Genomic DNA, 18077 nt, shown 5'->3' with positions numbered 1-18077 from the left:
ATGGATTTTCAGTTAGCATAAGACGGTTTCAATTGTAGGGGACAAATGATGCGCTGAGGCACTGAATGTCAGATAATGGTGGAAGTTCAGGAAAAATCTTGGAGGCGATTGGGTGATTGGGTGAGGAAGGAAGAAGAAAGGAGACAGATGGATGGTTTTGTAAATCATTGTTAGTAGTTTAAACTGGATTAGCTGGGGAATTGTAACCCTGTGAAGGGATAGGCAGAGGGCAGAGGCAGAGGAGTAGGAGTAGAGTGTTGGATTAATCTGGTGGTGGAGATAAAGACAGAATGGATAAGTGTGAGAGTGTTAGCTGAGGGGCCACAGTGGAGGATATTGCAATAGTGGAGGCAGGAGATGATGAGGGCATGTACCAATATTTTAGTTGATTTGAGATTGAGGAAAAGATGAGTTCCTGAAATATGTTTGCATTTGAGGCAGGAGGAGGTGGTAAGTAGAGATGAGCGAATATGTTCGGAAAAAACATAAATTCGGCACAAATGTGGAATATTTGAATTTGTGATCGGTAACACAAGCATTTTTCTTAAAATAGGAAAAAGTCTGTAACATTCTGTAAAAGATAGGATAAAAGCTGGCAATTCATTGCCGCATTCAGTAAAATCACAGCGTGACAGGCAACAATAAAATAGACTAGATATATACACATAGAATAGATAGATACATAGATGTCCATGACACATATACCTAGATAGAATAACAGCCAGCAATGCATGTGCCGCGTACGGTATAATCACAGCGTGACAGGTTAGAATAGAATAGATATATACACATAGAATAAATAGATATATAGATGTCAGTGACACACACACATATATCTATGTATATTACATAGATAGAAAAAAAGCCGGCAATTAATTTGCCGTGCACTATAAAATTACAGCAGGGGCCGACAGGATAGAAAAGATGGATTACATACAGTAAATACATATACAATAGATATATAGATGTCTGCGAAAGATACAATTAATGCAGTGTGTACAAATTGCTGTACATGTATTTAGTTAATAAAAGATTAATTTTCAGAAAAAATGGTGTGGGCTCCTGCACAATTTTCATAACTAGCAGAGGGAAAGCCATTGGCTGGGGGCAGATTATTATAGCCTGGGAAGGGGGTAATACCCATGGAGCTTTCCAGGCTATTATTATCAGCTCACAACTGCATACATAGCCTTTACTGGCTATTAAAATGGGAGACCCCAAAAAAATTACGTAGGGTCCCCCTATAATTAATATTATGCTATGCAGACAGCTGCGAGCTGATATTAATAGCCTAGGAAGGGGCCATGGATACCTATAACCTATGTGACCGGCATGAGCGCCGTCTGAAATTTTCCCACGGTGCTCGTGCTGACATAAGAAAGGTGAAGTGAGTTCATTGGCTGTGAACTCGCAGGACCTCTCAGATGGCACCGTGATCAAGAGAACTATCTCACGCTCGCGGTGCCCTCAGACAGGGACTAGTAGTTCACAGATAAACACTGAGCACATGGTTCTCAGTGTGTCTGCTGGATGACAGACTGCATGGTTGCATCATGAAACCATGGAGCCTGCTATCTAGATGTAGCAGAGCTGGACCCATCGTGGGACAAATAGATTATCAGCATCTCTGCAGAAAGGTGAGGATTATTGTTGCTTTTTTTAACTCTTTTGCAGATGACGAGGGCATCGGTGAAATGGGCGAGGTCAGCAGTATGGTTTAATTAAGATTATAATAATAAAAAGGAGTCTGTGTCATTATTTCCATTAAATGACTTTTTGTCTGGGTGTCTGTGTTTTCTTACAATATGACTACAAGGTTATTAATGGGGGTGTCTTATTTTATGCAAAAAGAAACAAGAAAAAGATATGTACACTATGGGATCAACCATGCATAAATAAACTTTATTGGACAAATAACTACAAACAGAGGCAATGAAGGAGACAAACAATTAAAAACATTTAAATAATAATAATAATCTTTATTTATATAGCGCCAACATATTCCGCAGCGCTTTACATTTTAACAGTTTCAGACACAAAAGTCATAAGTAACAATGTTAACAATACAATAATTAAAGCAAAATAAGACGACCCTGCTTGTGAGAGCTTACAATCTACAATGAGGTGGGGGAGATGCAAAGTACAGGTGTGTATTTACAATGATGTATTTACAATCATGGTCCAGCCATCTTCAGGGGTTGGGGAATAGATGGGGATAGTGAATGGGCTACACACACACACACAAATATAAAAAGACTTTGATTAGTGAATGTGATAGGCCGCTCTGAACAAATGTGTTTGGAGCGAGCGCCTAAAACTATGCAAATTATGGATGGTCCTAATATCTTGGGGTAGAGCATTCCAGAGGATTGGCACAGCACAGGAGAAGTCTTGGAGTCGGGAGTGGGAGGTATGGATTAGTGCAGAGGTTAATCGAAAGTCATTTGCAAAACAAGATGGACAAACTCACATCCCCCAGGACACAATAGTACAAAAATGGACCAACAAGGCAATACATATAATGTACGAAATGATGTAGGGAGCACCAAACCAGACAGCAATATCATGCAGTAAAAGCGAAAATAACTAATCCCCCGTGCTGCCAGCTGACCGAGCCCCTAAAGCCACAGATCCAGATAAACCCGGCAATCCCTAACGGACAGAAGGACATGAAGGAAATACCAATGAACGATCAAAGTAATGAATCATATACATGACATGTCAGTATTCCTCCTTAGTGCTAGCACCCCATACCATACATCACCAAATACACGATCAAATCCTAGCCACATGAAAGCTGATATCCTGGTGGTAGAGGTATATGGGTGTACCCTCTGAGGGGGTGCCAAAAATGGCAGACACACGGAATCGTGTGTCACTTAGCACAACCGAGGTGTGTCAGGGAATAGCCGAGAGGAGGTCCAATGGGGGATGGAGGCCCCACGCGTATCGACGCTACTAGAGCGTCTTCGTCAGGGAAAGGTTGTCAACCTATTCCCTGACACACCTCGGTTGTGCTAAGTGACACACAATTCTGTGTGTCTGCCATGTTTGGCACCCCCTCAGAGGGTACACCCATATACCTCTACCATCAGGATATCAGCTTTCATGTGGCTAGGATTTGATCGTGTATTTGGTGATGTATGGTATGGGGTGCTAGCACTAAGGAGGAATACTGACATGTCAGGTATATGATTCATTACTTTGATCGTTCATTGGTATTTCCTTCATGTCCTTAAGACCGTTAGGGATTGCCGGGTTTATCTGGATCTGTGGCTTTAGGGGCTCGGTCAGCTGGCAGCACGGGGCATTAGTTATTTTCGCTTTTACTGCATGATATTGCTGTCTGGTTTGGTGCTCCCTACATCATTTTGTACGTTATATGTATTGCCTTGTTGGTCCATTTTTGTACTATTGTGTCCTGGGGGATGTGGGTTGGTCCATCTTGTTTTTAAATGTTTTTAATTGTTTGTCTCCTTCATTGCCTCTGTTTGTAGTTATTTGTCCAATAAAATTAATTTATGCATGGTTGATCCCATAGTGTGCATATTTTTTTCTTGTTTCTTTTTGGTACTTATCATATGCACGTGGTTAATCCCTTGTTTATATTGTGTGCGGTACCCGCCTTCTTCTGTTTTTGCCATGTCTTATTTTATGCCTCTCCAATACTAACCTTGGGGCTTGATGTCACCTGACAATACAAAGGAGACATCAATCCCCCAACTATCACCCCACCTACCACCACTACAGGGCAAGTGGGAAGAGCGATGCTAAGTACCAGAATTGGCACATCTTAGAGATGCACCTTTTTGGGGGAAGCCGAGAGCTGATGATTTTAGCCTGTGGTGGGCCAGTATCCATGACCCCTTCCTAGACAATTAATATCAGCCCACAGCTGTCTGCATAGCCTTTGCTGGTTGTTAATTGTCATTTTTTAGGGTCCCCCATTTTAATAGCCAGTAAAGGCTAAGTATACAGTTATGAGCTGATAATAATAGCCTGGGAAGCTCCATGGGTATTACCCCCTTCCCAGGCTATAAACATCTGCCCCCAGTTGTTAGATTTCCCTCTGCTGGTTACAAAAACTGCGCAGCAGCCCACACCATTTTTTTCCAAAAATGTATCTTTTATTAATTAAGTACAGTGGGGGAAATAAGTATTTGATCCCTTGCTGATTTTGCAGGTTTGCCCACTGACAAAGACATGAACAGTCTATAATTTTAAGGCTAGGTTAATTTTAACATTAAGAGAGAATAACAAAAATAAAATCCAGAAAACCACATTGTATAAATTATATAAATGTGTTTGCATTTTGCAATGAGAAATAAGTATTTGATCCCTCTGGTAAACAAGACTTAATACTTGGTGGCAAAACCCTTGTTGGCAAGCACAGCGGTCGGACATTTTTTGTAGTTGATGATGAGGTTTGAGCACGTCAGGAGGAATTTTGGTCCACTCCTCTTTGCAGATCATCTCTAAATCATTAAAATTTTGAGGCTGTCCCTTGACAACTCAGAGCTTCAACTCCCTCCATATGTTTTCTATGGGATTAAGGACCATTCCTTCTCCTTTAAGTTTCCCCGTCTTATATGATCGCCCCACCCTCGGATGATGTGGAAACTGGCTAGGCCACTCCATGACCTTAATGTGCTTTTTTATGCCACTCCTTTGTTGCCTTTGCTGTACTGTATTTTTTGGGTCATTGTCTTGCTGGAAAACCCAGCCACGACACATTTTTAATGTCCTGGCGGAGGGAAGGAGGTTGTCACTCAGGATTTTACGATACATGGCTCCATCCATTCTCCCATTGATGCGGTGTAGTCCTGTGCCCTTAGCAGAGAAACACCACCAAAACATACTGTTTCCACCTAGATGCTTGACAGATTGGACGGTGTTCTTTGGGTCATAGGCAGCATTTCTCTTCCTCCAAACACGGCGAGTTGAGTTAATGCCAAAGACCTCAATTTTTTTCTCATCTGAACACAGCACCTTCTCCCAATCACTCACAGAATCATCCAGGTGTTCCTTGTCAAGCGTAAGATAGGCCTGCACTTGTGCCTTCTCGAGCAGGGGGACCTTGCGGGCACTGCTGGATTTTAAAGCTTTACAGCGTAATGTGTTATCAATGGTTTTCTTGGTGACTGCGGTCCCAGCTGTCTTGAGATCACTAACAAATTCACCCTGATGAAGGATTTAATCCGAAACGTGTGTCTGGGTGCTCTGTACTTGGAGGGATTGACTCTATCAGGTATAATATAACTGCTTATTTGTTTCACTTCCACACTTGGTATAATTCTTTTGTAGGACATTGGCACATTATAATTATTGTCTGCTCACAGCCTCTTATTTAATTGTCCACTTCCCCTACATTTTTGCCCTAAGTATATCATCCTATACACCCCTTATGGTTATACATTGCTCTATCTATCATTATATTTTCACTTCAATGATATAGCTCACATACCACTCTGTTTTTCCTTATACATTGCTCTGGATACATTATACATTTAGTATAAGGTAGTATCTATTGCTCACTTACATATATACATATGTTTGCTTCCAGCCTTTGGTTACACCAATTATTTTTATATCACATATTTATACTAGCACCTAACACGTATTTACATTAGCACATATTGTTGGTGTCACATATTTGTTGTTTTTCTTTTGCATATTTGCACACTTGCATTTTCTTCCATATGGCTGTGTATTTATGAGATATTGCTACATATACTGTATATATTTATTCTTCGTTTGTGGGTATATTGTGCTCTTTATCCCAAGTCTTACATCAGTTTGTATATACTGTTGTCCGTCCTGACATCTATTATGTTTTAATTAAATTTTATATTTCTCCAAGTACAGGCACATGCTGTAGTGCCAGTTGCAAATAACTAAATAAAGGCTATTTTATGTATATATCTCTTTGGCCTTCTTTGTATATTATATATTATTTCATCACTATTTACTCCTTATCCCAGTTTGTTTGTTGTCTTTTTTTGAAAGTTCTTCCTGGGTAGTTTTAGGCTGATCTCTCACCTTCCTCATGATCAAGGATACCACACAAGGTGAGATTTTGCATGGTTCCCCAGATTGATGTCGATTGACAGTTATTTTATATTTCTTTCATTTTCTTACTATTGCACCAACAGTTGTCTCCTTCTCACCCGACGTCTTACTTATGGTTTTGTAGCCCATTCCAGCTTTGTGCAGGTCTATGATCTTATCCCTGACATCCTTATAAATCTCTTTGGTCTTGCCCATGTTGTAGAGGTTAGAGTCTGACTGATTAATTGAGTCTGTGGACAAGAGTCTTTAATGCAGGTAATGCAGGTAACAAGTTGATTAGGAGCGTCTAACTGGTCTGTAGGCGCCAGAACTCGTAATAGTAAGTAGGGGATCAAATACTTATTTCTCACTGCAAAATGCAAATACATTTATATAATTTATACAATTTGATTTTCTGGATTTTATTTTTCATATTCTATCTTTCAATGTAAAAATTAACCTACCCTTAAAATTATAGACTGTTCATGTCTTTGTCAGTGGGCAAACTTACAAAATCACCAAGGGATCAAATACTTGCTTCCCCAACTGTACATGCACAGTAATTTGCACACACAATGCACTAATTGTATTTGTCATTGACATCTATATATCTATCTATTCTATATGTATTTACTGTATGTAATCCATCTCTTCTACCCTGTCTGCTCTTGAGGTGATTTTACAGTACACGGCAGATGAATTGCTGGCTTTTCTTCTATCTATGTAATATATATATATATACATATAGATGTCAGTGACACACACACACATATGTATATAAATATACTAACTATTGAACCCGTTCTACGCCCGGATGGCGAGCATTTATATTGGTATATGGTCTCCATCCTGGTATGTGCTGCTCCATCCTGCGTCCCCATCCTGTGATGTGCTGCACCCATCCTGCGCCCCCATCCTGTCATGTGCTGCACCCATCCTGCGCCCCCATCCTGTCATGTGCTGCACCCATCCTGCGCCCCATCCTGTCATGTGCTGCTCCATCCTGCGCCCCCATCCTGTCATGTGCTGCACCCATCCTGCGCCCCCATCCTGTCATGTGCTGCTCCATCCAGCGTCCCCATCCTGTCATGTGCTGCTTCATCCTGCGTCCCCATCCTGTCATGTGCTGCTCCCATCCTGCACCCCCATTCTGTCATGTGCTGCATCCATCCTGTGTCCCCATCCTGTCATGTGCTGCTCCCATCCTGCGCCCCCATCCTGTCATGTGCTGCACCCATCCTGCGTCCCCATCCTGTCATGTGCTGCTCCCATCCTGCGCCCCCATCCTGTCATGTGCTGCACCCATCCTGCGTCCCCATCCTGTCATGTGCTGCTCCCATCCTGCGCCTCCATTCTGACATGTGCTGCACCCATCCTGCGCCTCCATTCTGACATGTGCTGCTCCCATCCTGCGCCACCGTTCTTTAATTTGCTGCTCCCATCCATATGCCCCATACGCTGCTCCATAAAGGTTTATGGCCCCCATAAGATGCTCCATAGTATATGCCCCGTACACTGCTCCATAAAGGTTGATGGCCCTCATAAGATGCTCCACAGTATATGTCCCCGTACGCTGTTCCATAAAGGTTTATGGCCCCCATAAGATGCTCCATGGTATATGCCCCCGTACACTGCTCCATTATGGTTTATGGCCCCCATAAGATGCTCCATTGTATATGCCCCCGTACACTGCTCCATTATGGTTTATGGCCCCATAAGATGCTCCATGGTATATGCCCCCGTACACTGCTCCATTATGGTTTATGGCCCCATAAGATGCTCTAAGGTATATGCCCCCATACACTGCTCCATTATGGTTTATGGCCCCCATAAGATGCTCCAGTGTGTATGCCCCTGTTCAGTGCTCCATTATGGTTTATGGGCCCCATAAGATGCTCCATAGTGTATGCCCCCATACACTGCTCCATTATGGTTTATGGTCCCATAAGATGCTCCACGGTATATGCCCTGTATGCTGCTGCAATATATGAAAAACAAAAAAATACCATACTCACCTATCGTTGCTGGGCGCCGAGTGCTGGGGGGCCTGAGCAGGCGGAGACAACGGCGCGCTGTGGGGGTCAGGTGCCGGTATCGCCGCTAGTTCAGGCCCCCCAGCACTTGCTATATTCACCTGGCCCCGTTCCACCGCTGCGCGCCGCCATCTTCCGGGTCCTCTGGCTGTGAGTGGTCAGTCAGGGGGCGGCGCGCATTAAGCGTGTCATCGCGCCCTCTGAACTGAACGTCACAGGCAGAGGACCCGGAGGATGGCGGCGCGCAGCGGTGGAACGGGGCCAGGTGAATATAGCCGATACTTACCCTCCTGGCGGTCCCTGCTTCTCTGTTGGAGATCGCCGTGTGCGTTCAGTGTTTACGCATACCGCAATCTCCTGGGAGCGTCACTCTGTGGGGGCCAGACTGCGCCAGCGCTTGCGCTTGCACAGTCTATAAAGGCTTCGGACAGAGTGACGCTCCCAGCGTTATATTATAGATATGGATTCTATGTGTTTATATCTATTCTTTCTATTCTAACCTGTCACGCTATGATTATACTGTATGTGGCACATGAAGTGCTGTTTTTTCTTCTATATAATATATACAGTATACATATATATATACTGTATATATATATATATATATATGCCACTGACATCTATATATCTATGTGTATATATCTATCTATTCTATTCTAACCTGTCAGTGTCATTTTACTATTTGCGGCACATGAATTGCCAGCTTTTCAAATGACACCGGTGTGTAAAAAATCAGACAGCACTTGCATGGCCCGAATGCTGTGTGATTTTTTTTTTTTCTTGCACCCATAGGCTTGCATTGGCGAGCCTTGGCCGAGTCTCGGTGCCAATCACAGCATGCTGCGATTTTACAAGCACGCTGAATACACTTGAGAAAATATACGGTGATGTGAGCTGCCCCATAGATTAAGACTGCTCCGAGTGCTATGCAATGTTTTCTCGCATAGCACTTGCGTGTAATCTACGGTAGTGTGACGCCGGCCTTTCTCTCATCATCCGACACCTGCTGCCGCTAATAACAGTGACAGCAGGAGCGACAGATGGGAGTATTCATCAGTCACTGCCTGTGCTATAAATAAATATATAAAATGGTGTGGGTTCCCCTATATTTTTGATAAAGAGCCAGGCAAAACTCACAGCTGGGGGTTGCAACCCTTAGCTGTCAGCTTCAGCAAGACTGGTTATCAAGAATAGAGGGGTTCCCACGCCGTATTTTTATTTAAGTAAATAATTAAAAAAAGGCATGGAATACACCCCATTTTTGACAACCAGCCTTGCTAAAACAGATGGCAGGGAATTGGTATTCTCAGGTTGGTAAGGGGCCATCAAGCCCATTGATTACTAATGGATAGGCATCTATAAGGCCGGGGTCACATTAGACCGTAATACGGCCGAGTGCAATGCGATAAAAAATCGCATTGCACTCGGACCAATGTTACCATATGGGGCCGCTCCCACCAGCCGACTTTTTGTCGGCCGTTTTCCTCGGTACGAGACAATCGCAGCATCCTACTAGATGGTGGCCCGATTCTAACGCATCCGATATTCTAGAATATGTATGTAGTTTATTTATGAAGTTTTCAGAATAATGCAATTTATACACAGGATTCGGCTGGCCGGCCATGACCAATTAGTGAAGCGTGGTTCAAATTCTGTACCAATTCGCGGGCGGACTGCGCCTGTCGCTGATTGTTCGCGGCTGGGCGTGACCAATCAGTGAAGCCAGGGCCGGCTCCAGGGTTTTGAGGGCCCCGGGCGAGAGAGTCTCAGTCGGCCCCCCTCTTTAACACATACCACGATTCATGATACACAGATACAGCAGAGAAATATAGCACAGCCAAGTAGCGTATAACACAGCCCACGTAGTATATAACACAGCCTGCATAGTATATAGTACAGCCATGAAGGATATAACACAGCCACGTAGTATATTGCCTAGCCCCGTAGTATATAGCACAGCCACGTAGTATATAACACAGCCACGTAGTATATTGCCCAGCCACGTAGTATATAGCACAGCCCACATAGTAAATAGCACAGACACGTAGTATATTGCCCAGCCACATAGTATATTGCCCAGCCACGTAGTATATTGCCCAGCCACATAGTATATTGCCCAGCCACACAGTATATAGCACAGACACATAGTATATTGCACAGACACGTAGTATATTGCCCAGCCACGTAATATATTGCACAGCCACGTAGTATATTGCCCAGCCACATAATATATTGCGCAGCCACGTAGTATATTGCCCAGCCACGTAGTATATAGCATAGCACAGCCACATAGTATATAGCACAGATACGTAATATATTGCACAGCCATGTATTATATAGCACAGCCACATAGTGTATAGCACAGAGACGTAGTATATAACAATGCCCATGCACAGGCCACATAGTATAGAGCACAGCGATGTAGTATATTGGCCAGCCACGTAATATATACCACAGCCACGTAGTATATAGCACAGCCCACGTAGTAAACAGACACATAGTATTTTGCCCAGCCATGTAGTATATTGTCCAGCCACATAGTATATTGCCCAGCGACGTAGTATATTGCCCAGCCACGTAGTATATTGGCCAGCCATGTAGTATATTGCCCAACCACGTAATATATTGCTCAGCCATGTAGTATATAACACAGCCACGTAGTATATTGCCCAGCCACATAGTATATTGCCCAGCCACGTATTATATTGCCCAGCCACATAGTATATTGCTCAGCCACGTAGTATATTGCCCAGCCACGTAATATATTGCACAGCCACATAATATATTGCACAGCCACGTAGAATATAGCACAGCCACGTAGTATATAGAACGGAGACGTAGTATATAACACTGCCCATGCAGCATATAACACAGGCCACGTAGTAAAGTGTACAGCGATGTAGTATATTGCCCAGCCATGTAATATATACCACAGCCACGTAGTATATAGCACAGCCACATAGTATATAGCACAGCCACATAGTATATAGCACAGCCCACATAGTATATAGCACAGAGATGTAGTATGTAACACAGCCCACATAGTATATAGCAATGTGAGCACCATATCCCTGTTAAAAAAAGAAATAAAATAAAAAATAGTTATATACTCACTCTCCGTCGGCCCCCCGGATCCAGCTAAGGCGTTTACCGATGCTGCTCGTGACGCTCCGGTCCCAAGAGTGCATTGCGGTCTCGCAAGATGGTGAGGTAGCGGTCTTGCGAGACCGCTACATCATCATCTCGCGAGACCGCAATGCATGGACCGGTCACCGGAGCGTCGCGAGGAGCAAAAAAGGCCTGGACTGGATCTGGGGGGTGGGGCAACGGAGGGTGAGTATATAATGATTTTTTTTATATCACTATTATTTTTAACATTGGATCTTTTTACTGTTGATGCTGCATAGGCAGCATCAATAGTAAAAAGTTGGTTACACAGGGCTAATAGCAGCATTAACGGAGTGCGCTACACCGCGGCATAACGTGGTCCGTTAACGCTGACATTAACCCTTTGTGAGCGCTGACTGCAGGGGATTATGGAGCGGGCACTGACTGCGGGGAGTAAGGTGCAGCCATTTTGCCGCCGGACTGTGCCCATCGCTGATTGGTCGTGGCCGTTTTGCCGCGACCAATCAGCGACTTGGGATTTCTGTGACAGACAGACAGAAAGACGGAAGTGACTTTTAGACAATTATATAGTAGATATGGGAGCATCGGCTACATGCTGGGATTTTCCTTGCTTTCTACTGTATTACCATGGGTGTTTGAGGGCCTTTTCAGCGTGCCCAGTCAGCCAAGCTGCAGACCGTTCCCCTTGGATTCCTGTCGGATCCCCTTTGATTGCTTCATTTTCCCCTTTGACTAGGTGAGTGCAATTATATAAGCGTGCAATTTACACCTAGTTTCTACTGCACTTAGATCGTGCGCGGCATTGTTCCCTTTTTTTCCCTATCCTCAGGGTTGTATGGATTCATACATTATAATGGGTAAGTTTTGTATCCGTGTAAAAAAACGATACAACGCATACATGTAACAATGACATGTGGATAAGGCCTAACTTTCCAAACAGTCCTGATGATAAGTTGTTTTGTGAGTTCAGTTCCATAGCTGCTTCAAGAAAACTGATTGTGAGCAAAAAATATATCTGGTCAGACTTTGCAGTCATGATGTAATTCCTATTATGTTTGCCCCTTTTACTTGACACATCACTTGACAATGAAATGGTGGCCAAATATTGGATGCTAGAAAAGTGATTTCCAGGGGTCCCATTAGTGGCTTTTTCCCAGTATGATAAATGTTCCAGATGGAAATAACCCCTTTTAAACAGAAGTGGTAACTGATCCATACAATGGCAACATGGGAACGACTTAAGCAAGGTAGGAATATGAACCATAGGCAACCTGGAAAAAAAGGAATTGCATGCATTTATGATTTAGCTTGACATGCTGCACACATTGAGTATTTGATGAGTTTTTTTTACCTATGTGTTTGTAAGCAAAAACCAGGAGTGGGTGATAAATGCAGAAGTGGTGCATATGTTACTATTATACTTTTCCTCTGATTGTTCCTCTCCTGGTTTTGGCTTACAAATACTGATGTAAAAAAACTCACCAAACACTGAACGTGTGAATATGGCCGAAAACTAACCACTTCCTTCCTGCTCAGCTGGGCTAGATTGACAGATTTCTCCCATAACACAGATAAGGAAAGTGTCATGGTTCGTTTGGAAGTTTTGGCTGTGACCTCAGGGGTTAAGACTTTTCAGCCTCTCTCTGGCGGTGTTAGGGCTTAATATGGCCGCAGCTGGGCTCTGGTCTTTGTCAGGTATACTTCTGCCCTCGGCTGAGTGTTATCCTGTGAGGCTATGTGCACACGTTGCGGATTGGTGTGCAGATTTTTCCGCACTCTTTTGCAAAATCCGTAGGTAAACCGCACTGCGGATTTACCGATTTTTGTGCGGATTCCACCTGCGGTTTCCTATTGAGGAGCGCGTTTCCGCGCATTTTTTTCCATAGCATGTGCACTGCGGATTTTGTTTTCCATACGTTTACATGGTACAGTACAACGCATGGAAAACAGCTGCAGATCCGCAGCGTCAAATCCGCAACGTGTGCACATAGCTTCACTGACCCGGGTTTGTCTCCCTTTTTGCTGCTATTGATTCTGTATTGCTCATTCGTTCTGCCTGGTTTCTGACTTCTGCTCCGTTCTGACTACTCGTTCTGCCTGCCCCCCTGGTACTTTTGCTGCCCTCTCCGGTTTCTGACACTTGGCCTGTATTTGATTCCCCTTTTGTACCTCGCTTCTGTACCTTGCTGACCTCTTGGTATTGACCTCGGTTCTCCTGACCTTCTCTTGTTCTGTCAGTGCCCGCCATCCTCCGCTGTCTTCTCTGGAATGCTGCGGCTTGCTCCGCCCCGTTTCACCCTCAGCAGTCACGTGCCGCAGGTCCTGCATGCCAGCGGTTGCGCCCCATCCCAGTAAGCTTTCCGTGCGCTCCATTGCCCCACTCATCCAGAACATAGCGAAACACGTGTACCGAGTTAGCCTTACCAGTCACGGTGTTCCTCACAGAAAGACCTTTCCATCTAGCTGAGCCGGGAGGAAAGAAACTGACTCAGACATGCCCAAGTGTCAAGTATCCTCATTTCCAGCTCTTTTTTCTCTGATGCGGATTTTCAAAGTAAACCATTGATGGTGCCCAATTTTGATTCATACTGTCTATGGTGCTAACAACATGATCCACCTGTTTAGTTACATATATAAGTTCACTGTAATCAACTCTCTAAATCTGGGAAACAACCGAAAAAAAACCCAATGGTATATTGTTACATGCCGGTGATCTCGGCCTTCATTTAGAGACATTGTAATCAGTCACCATGTCCTCCATTGTGTAATCTTCACCTATACTCTTTTATTCTGCATCACTCTGCTCACACCGGCAGACCTTTCACTTCATACAAATGTTTTGTTGGGTTTTGTAGAGATGCCATAGCAACCTTTTTTCCTCTTCTTCAGCTATGCGTCTTCCATGCATTTGACATTCCTTCAATTTGTTTATTTATTTTTCAATTTTTTTTTAACCAAGAGAAAAACGAACTGTGATCTCATCTTTGGCAGTAAGCGCATTACAACTACCTGAGCTAACGAATGTGCGGCCCTGGAATGCATGGCAGCCGCTTGTGAGTAGCCTGAGGAAATATAAAATTAATTAGCAACATAATTTAGATCCTTACTTACCTTGTAAATGTTCCTGAATGTTTGCACTAGTAAGATACTCTTGGCCAGGACCCTACTCTTTTATTTCACAGGAACAGCAAAGTACATTATTGCAAATGTAGCTAAACCACTTAAGACTGTTGAACTTTCCTCATACATTCATTAATGTGAGCGATGATGGCGCTAGAACAGATGGGGCTCAACATGTGGATTCACTAATAGACTTTGTTACTCAGACTTTATACCAAAGGTGGCAACATATTTTTACTAGGCTCCTACTCAATTAGTTTATCAGGTTCATTATTCAGCTCTGAAGCGCATCGTAAAGTAGTGACAGATTTCATCAGTGCGTCTTTTATGTGGTAGTAATGTTTAGTAGTTTTTAGAAAGATAAAAAAGCGATCCCGGCTTAACTAGTGAATACTCTTAATTTTTTAACTTGTAAAGGTACCTTCACACTAAACGACGCTGCAGCGATCCAGACAACGATCCGGATCGCTGCAGCGTCGCTGTTTGGTCGCTGGAGAGCTGTCACACAGACCGCTCTCCAGCGACCAACGATGCCGGTAACCAGGGTAAACATCGGGTTACTAAGCGCAGGGCCGCGCTTAGTAACCCGATGTTTACCCTGGATACCATCCTAAAAGTTAAAAAAACAAACGCTTCATACTTACCTACCGCTGTCTGTCCTCGGCGCTGTGCTTCTCTGCTCTGGCTGTGAGCACAGCGGCCGGAAAGCAGAGTGGTGACGTCACCACTGTGCTTTCCGGCCGCTGTGCTCACAGTGAGTGCAGGAAAGCACAGCGCCGAGGACAGACAGCGGTAGGTAAGTATGAAGCGTTTGTTTTTTTAACTTTTAGGATGGTATCCAGGGTAAACATCGGGCTACTAAGCGCGGCCCTGCGCTTAGTAACCCGATGTTTACCCTGGTTACCAGCGAAGACATCGCTGAATTGGTGTCACACACGCCGATTCAGCGATGTCAGCGGGAGAGCCAGCGGCCAAAGAAAGGTCTGGACCTCTAGCCCAGACCAGCGACATCACAGCAGGTGTTGTGAATTCTGTGATCGAGCTCCCTCCTGTGGTCACAAGTGGTACTTCGGCTGATTCTGTCTATGGGCTTCCGTTGGTGGATGTGAGTGGTACTGCGGCTTCTGAGTTTCCTTCCTCAGGTGATGAGGTTAAGTCGTTAAGTGCTGTTCTATTTAACTCCACCTAGTGCTTTGATCCTGGCCTCCAGTCAATGTTCTAGTATTGCTCTTGCTTCCTCCTGGATCGTTCCTGTGGCCTGTCTGCTCAGCATAAGCTAAGTTCTGCTTGTGTTACTTTTGGTTGCTATATTTTCTGTCCAGCTTGCTATTTTGGTTTTTCTTGCTTGCAGTAAGCTCTGAGACGCAGAGGGAGCACCTCCGTACCGTTAGTCGGTGCGGAGGGTCTTTTTGCCCCTCTCTGTGGTTGTTTGTAGGTTTTTGTGTTGACCGCAAATCTATCTTTCCTATCCTCGGTCTATTCAGTAAGTCGGGCCTCACTTTGCTTAATCTATTTCATCTCTGTGTTTGTATTTTCATCTTAACTCACAGTCATTATATGTGGGGGGCTGCCTTTTCCTTTGGGGAATTTCTCTGAGGCAAGGTAGGCTTATTTTTCTATCTTCAGGGCTAGCTAGTTTCTCAGGCTGTGCCGAGTTGCATAGGGAGCGTTAGGCGCAATCCACGGCTACCTCTAGTGTGGTTTGATAGGTTTAGGGATTGCGGTCAGCAGAGTTCCCACGTCTCAGAGCTCGTCCTATGTTTTTTGGTTATTGTCAGGTCACTTTGTTTGCTCTGAACTTCAAGGTCCATTGTGGTTCTGAATTACCTATTAATAACAGTACTGGAGGCCCAAAGTACTATGCTTCTCAATAGAGGGAAAAAAGAAGTTCTGAGACCATTTTTTTTTCTTTGCACTGTGTTTTGCCTTTTTTTTCCCCTAGACATTTGGGTGGTTCAGGACACAGGTGTGGTGATGGACATTAAAGGTCTGTCTTCAAGTGTGGATCTTCTCACTGCAAGAGTACAAAATATTCAAGACTTTGTGGCTCAGAATTCTATGTTAGAACCAAGAATTCCTATTCCTGATTTGTTTTCTGGAGATAGAGCTAAATTTCTGAGTTTCAAAAATAATTGCAAACTGTTTCTGGCGTTGAAACCTCGCTCCTCTGGTGACCCAGTTCAACAAGTTAAGATAATTATTTCTTTATTACGTGGCGACCCTCAAGACTGGGCATTTTCCCTTGCGCCAGGAGATCCTGCATTATGTAATATTGATGCATTTTTTCTGGCGCTCGGATTACTGTAGGATGAACCTAATTCAGTGGATCAGGCAGAGAAAAATTTGCTGGCTCTGTGTCAGGGTCAGGATGAGATAGAGATTTATTGTCAGAAGTTTAGAAAGTGGTCCGTGCTCACTCAATGGAATGAAGGTGCGCTGGCAGCTATTTTCAGAAAGGGTCTCTCTGAAGCCCTTAAGGATGTCATGGTGGGATTTCCTATGCCTGCTGGTCTGAATGAGTCTATGTCTTTGGCCATTCAGATCGGTCGACGCTTGCGTGAGCGTAAATCTGTGCACCATTTGGTGGTATTATCTGAGCATAAACCTGAGCCTATGCAGTGCGATAGGACTTTGACCAGAGTTGAACGGCAAGAACACAGACGTCAGAATGGGCTGTGTTTCTACTGTGGTGATTCCACTCATGCTATCTCCGATTGTCCTAAGCGCACTAAGCGGTTCGCTAAGTCTGCCACCATTGGTACGGTACAGTCGAAATTTCTTTTGTCCATTACTTTGATCTGCTCTTTGTCTTCCTATTCTGTCATGGCATTTGTGGATTCAGGCGCTGCCCTGAATTTGATGGACTTGGAGTTTGCTAGGCGCTGTGGGTTTGTCTTGGAGCCCTTGCAATGTCTTATTCCATTGAGAGGAATTGATGCTACGCCTTTGGCCAAGAATAAGCCTCAGTATTGGACCCAGCTGACCATGTGCATGGCTCCTGCGCACCAGGAGGATATTCGCTTTCTGGTGTTGCAAAATCTGCATGATGTGGTCGTGTTGGGGTTGCCATGGCTACAAGTCCATAACCCAGTATTGGATTGGAAATCAATGTCTGTGTCCAGCTGGGGTTATCAGGGGGTACATGGTGATGTTCCATTTCTGTCTATTTCATCATCCACCCCTTCTGAGGTCCCAGAGTTCTTGTCTGATTACCGGGATGTATTCGATGAGCCCAAGTCCAATGCCCTACCTCCGCATAGGGATTGTGATTGTGCTATTGAGTTGATTCCTTGTAGTAAGTTTCCTAAGGGTCGACTGTTTAATTTATCTGTACCTGAGCACGCCGCTATGCGGAGTTACGTAAAAGAATCCTTGGAGAAGGGTCATATTCGCCCGTCGTCATCGCCATTGGGAGCAGGGTTCTTTTTTGTGGCCAAGAAGGATGGTTCGCTGAGACCTTGTATTGATTACCGCCTTCTAAATAAAATCACGGTCAAATTTCAGTACCCCTTGCCGCTGCTATTGTGACGCCCAGGAGACCGGGGTACCCAGCACCGGACCAATGGGGTCTGTCTCTTGAGGGGGATGTCACGGGTGGCTTGACCCGGTGCTGTGGCCTCAGGCAATGCACAGTGTAAGGGTATCGTGAGGGAACAGGCACTTACTTGATCAGCAGCATGTTCTCCCAGCGGTGATGATCCCGATCCTGGATAGATGGCTATTGTCCAAATGAAAGACTGAGGCACT

Source organism: Ranitomeya imitator, chromosome 2 (assembly GCF_032444005.1).
Source record: "Ranitomeya imitator isolate aRanImi1 chromosome 2, aRanImi1.pri, whole genome shotgun sequence".
NCBI classification, from domain to species: Eukaryota; Metazoa; Chordata; class Amphibia; order Anura; family Dendrobatidae; genus Ranitomeya; species Ranitomeya imitator.
This window is presented reverse-complemented; position numbering follows the sequence as displayed.